Source organism: Rhinopithecus bieti, unplaced genomic scaffold, assembly GCF_001698545.2.
Source record: "Rhinopithecus bieti isolate Rb0 unplaced genomic scaffold, ASM169854v2 scaffold_10379, whole genome shotgun sequence".
NCBI classification, from domain to species: domain Eukaryota; kingdom Metazoa; phylum Chordata; class Mammalia; order Primates; family Cercopithecidae; genus Rhinopithecus; species Rhinopithecus bieti.
Genome location: NW_016806591.1, coordinates 427,516 through 432,247, shown reverse-complemented (window position 1 = coordinate 432,247; position 4,732 = coordinate 427,516). Strand labels below are relative to the sequence as shown.

The 4,732-nt window shown below is 30.9% G+C and overlaps 1 protein-coding gene across 1 annotated transcript in view; it reads right to left on the bottom strand.

Moving 5' to 3' along the window:
* Positions 1-367: 367 nt before the first annotated feature.
* PRR16 (proline rich 16) overlaps positions 368-4,732 on the bottom strand; it is a 328,082-nt gene continuing 323,717 nt past the window's right edge. The window contains exon 3 of the transcript XR_001886552.1: positions 368-1,257. The gene's annotated coding sequence lies outside the window, so the exon portion shown is untranslated. The remainder of the gene's footprint in view (positions 1,258-4,732) is intronic.

The window sequence follows — 4,732 nt, the reverse complement described above, 5'->3', positions numbered from 1 at the left end:
AAACTTGTTTTCTTGGTAATGAAAACCAAATCAAATAAGCAACTACAAACAACACATTTATTTAGAAAAATAAACTGAAAATGCTGTTTGGCTATAAAACTGTTACATGCCAAATACAAATTAAAATGACTTTTAATTAAGAGAACAAATGGATGTTCAACACAAATGCTTAGTATGCATTTCACTGTATTTGACTTCTTCGTTGTTAATGATATCAAATGATCTTCATTAAAAACTTTGGATCCCTTTCTCATTCATTTGACCACACTGATGCTTTTTCATTGTTATTCTGTAGTTGTTTTTAAATTTGTTTTAAAATCAAATCCATTTTTTTATTAGATAACTGATTTTTTTTTTTTGGAAGAAAGAAAAATCAATGTCTTGAGAATTCTTACATTTTTCCATTTTGTATTCCTGCAAGAAACTGCTTGCTGTGGTCTCAAAACTCACGGGACCATCTGTGCAAATAACAGCACACATCATTACCCTGAATGGAAGTGACAGTGCAAATATTAGAAGTTCACTGAGAAGTAATCAGTAAGAACTGACTTCCTCCCTCTTCCAACCATTATAGGGTGAAGGATTGAACGCGAAAATTTTTCAAGCAATTGACAACAATGCTATTATCTCAGGATGGCTTTGAGGCTATACACAAGATGGCGAACACTCTCTGTCTGGAAAAAGCAACATTTGTCCTAAGACTGTTCATCGCTGCAATGTTTCTCTGTTCGTTCAGTTTTTTTTTTTTGTCTACATATTTTGAAATGATGTGTAATTCTGACTAGAAGTACCTCGTCTGTGTATACTTTAACCTTCCCAAATGATAAATCAGTTTATAATTTACTGGTTTAATTGCTTAATATTAATTTTGTTGGTCTCACATCTGGGAACAGTTTATTTTCATAGTGAAACAAGATGAGTTGGTTGGTGTTTAGGTTTTGTTGGCTTCTTGTTTAGTCCTTTCCATCTATTTATTTTATATTCATGGTAGTTTCTGAGTGAAGAGATTTAAGGCTGTGGCTGTTTTTACCCCCGAGGCTCTGCTCATGGCTGTCAGATAGAGGAAGATGATTTTACGCAGACTGTATCAGAGATCATTTGTGCTCCAAGGCTGAGAGATTTGCTGCTCTGAGATGGTCAGGCTTCTGATTACTTTAGAATTAGATCTGTCCTCAAGAAGTCATAAAGATGAATCTGAAGTGAGAAAAACGAATTGACATGCCCCCAAGTAAAGGTATTCCTTCCAATCTGAAGGAGCTGTCAGAAGAAGGAAAACAAAATACAACAGTAAATATGGTTTAACAGTTTAAACAGTAAATATGGTTTAACAAAAACACATAAAAATTATTAAAAATGAAGCAATCATCTGTTAATAATAAAAATACTTTTAGATTATTTACATTGTCAAGCATTTTATTTTACATGTCTAAACATTTTAAATAAATATTTAAGTATTTAAATAAATATTAAAACATTTAAATTGTATATATTATTTTGTAACTTAGTCATCAAAATTTAAGTACAGTAGTATGATTATACCTAAATTAAAAGATCTTCCCTTATTCCTAACAGTGTTTAGAATTTCAGATAAATTTGATATTAAGTATAATAAATTTTCAATATAGTTAAGAAATACTTTTCCATTAAGGTAGATCTTTCATTTGAAATAATAACCACAAAGTGTAATTTCACAACACTTTATAATGTACGGATGATGTAATTTTTATTGCAATCTATATAGTTTAAACTTATTACCAGATTAAAAAAGGGATATTTTTCCTTGATATAGCAGATAATTAGCCATAGAATTAATCTTTCTTCACTTTAGGAATATCTGCAATACTTTTAAAACAGTACATTAAAATAAATTATATCCATATCTCTAATTAATGAATTTTTTTTGGAAAACAAAAAGAAATGCCACAATTATCACCCTGACAAGCCAACATCAGACATGTTTAGCACCACTTAATGTGGAGTGCATCTGTGGTCTTCTATTTAAGTTAGGATGTAATAAAGAATATTTATGCTTACACTCACAACAATAGGTTCAGAATGCTATTACTATAAACCTAGTATAATGATTAATTGATTTATAAATTATTAGAAAAGTCAGAGACAGAGGAATGCCTTTAAGTGTATTTTTTTAAATCTTAGAGTCCATCTGAGAAACCCCTGTTTTAACCCTTTCATTTGGGGTTAAGCAAACCCCCAAAGAGAATGTGGTTTTCCCCCATATAGCCACATGAACATACATACAGGCAGCAGAGTAAATAATTTAGTCATTCTGTGACAAAATTATTAGTCAGTATTCTATTAGATTAATAAGTGATAATTTTCATTATATTACCCAACTACAATGACATTGAAATTTCATTTCATTATATTACCCAACTACAATGACAATGTCTTAGTACTAAATGATCTAAATGAACAATCAAAAAGGAAAAAAAGTCAGTAACTCTCTCTCCTACCTCCAAGATTAAAACCGGAAGAATCACTGAATACAGGTCAATGAGACTCGAGGGCTTACTCTGAGTCATTACTAAAGGTGTTCATGAAAGACAGAGAAGCAGTAAAAAACAATCTTTCATCATGTAGTTGCTTAAGAAGATGCAAGAACTTATCTGTACAGGAAAGTGGAAAAGCCTGGATGGAACTGGTCTAAACTTTATACAATCCCACAGCATTGCTTGCCTCTATTTGTTCTATTTTTGTATCATCTAGAAATATAAGTCTCTATGTATTTAAAGGAAACCAGCACTCAAGCTGTTATTAATGAACAAGCAGTAGTCCTACAATAATGTTTTTGTTTTAGTATTAAATAAAAATAGTATGAAAGACACACAAAGCCGACTTTCCACAAATGTGTGAGTACATAATTCATATATTTGAAACAAAGATAATTAAATGTGCCAATTATATTTTTAATGACTATGTAATATGGTAGTCTTCAGCAGCCTTTGATAAGCTGCTACAGTTTATTAAAACTTCAATCTATTGTTTGCATGTTTATTTGTTTAAAAATATTGATTCATCACCTATTGTATACTACTCTAGAATCCATGGATACAAAAAAACTTACTTATTGCTCTCCAAGGAGATTAGTATCTGAAGGTTAAAAAAGCAAACATTCATAGTAAAAAATTGGTGCCACAATATACGTAAATATAATATTTTAAAATGAACATTGGAATAGTGAGCCTACAAAAGGTGGCGTTTGAATTGAAATGCAAGGGACAGGCTGGAATTTTCAAAAATAATAAAATGTTATTAGTTATGAAATAAGGGTATTTCAAGCAGAAGGACAAGCATGGTCAAAGGCATAGAAGCAAGAGAGAGAGAGCAATACCTTCAATATTGTATAGCATAAAACTACAAAGAGAAAAGACACGTTTCTGAAGAGCTTGACAGAGGGCAAGGTGTCCTTTTACACTAGTAAAACTAGATATTTATGCTAATGGCAATGGGAAATGTTGAAAACTTTTGATGAGGAGCGTGCCTGGAAGAAGTGTGGAAAGTACAATGAGGAGGAGAGAAGTACTTATGCTCCATGTTTTCAGTAAAGACATGGTGAAGACACCGGCTGAAAGCAATAACTGTGACTACAGTTGCAGATGCTTTCTTAATGGTACATTGAAGCGAGTAAACTAACCCATTCCTTCTTACTAAATTAAGAGAGCATTTTATTCAATACCATCCATTCAAGATAAGAGCAAACATTATCATAGGCTTTTCCTGTTCCACCAAATTTTTAGGTATCTTATGGAAGCAGATATTTGCCTCTCAACCCTCAGTGGTCATATATTACAAGTAGAAAACAAAATCGTCTAACCAGTAGAAGTCCATATCTGCTGATTAGATTCTAAGATTGGATATTAAAGGAATGTATTTAAATATCACTGAATTTTGAATATTTGTTACATATATCCAGGCTTCTTACTGGATGGTATGAGATATCACATTTGATCCATTATCTCAGGCCCACTAAACAAAGCCTCAAATAGCTTTTCATGTATAATTTTGCCTATTTAATAATTTTATGAACTTCCATTTTTATTGGTTATAAAATACACAAATTTTTAAAGCTCCACATTCTTTTTTGCACATTTACTTCAAATATAGAGATGTAATATACTATTACTGTTACACAAGTTAAATAAGTCTATTCCGCATTGAAATAATAAAAAATAAATGACAAACAGAAAGACCTTGTACAATCAAAAATAAATTGAGGCACCCTCCATGGAAATGCCTTCCGACCCATTCTTCATTTCCATGGGTTAATTGCTCTATTATGTTTGAAATGACTTGGCTTAAAACCATATAAGATTTATTCACTTTTTGGATGGAATAGGTCAAAGTTTTCAAGCACTTCAAGGGTCATTTTCTCATTCTTATAAATGTTTCAAGGCCCAAATGTAATATGCAAAATGTGAATGATGCTAGATAATTTTTAGTCTTGAATCATTAAATGTCAAGTTAATTAATTTATATAAGTAACATTTTAAGCGACTGAGAACATTTCTATGCAGTAAGGGCAGTATGATTAAAAAATGCCAAAGACAGCAAGCAGAGCTAAGGAAATGCTGAAAATAATACAAAAAATTTTTCTAAGCAGACATGTCTCATAATTATATATTTATTTGGATTTTGGTAAAATTTTTATAATTTTCTTCTTTGTAATCTATATTTACGTATTTTAATTACATACATTTTTGTATATTAATTA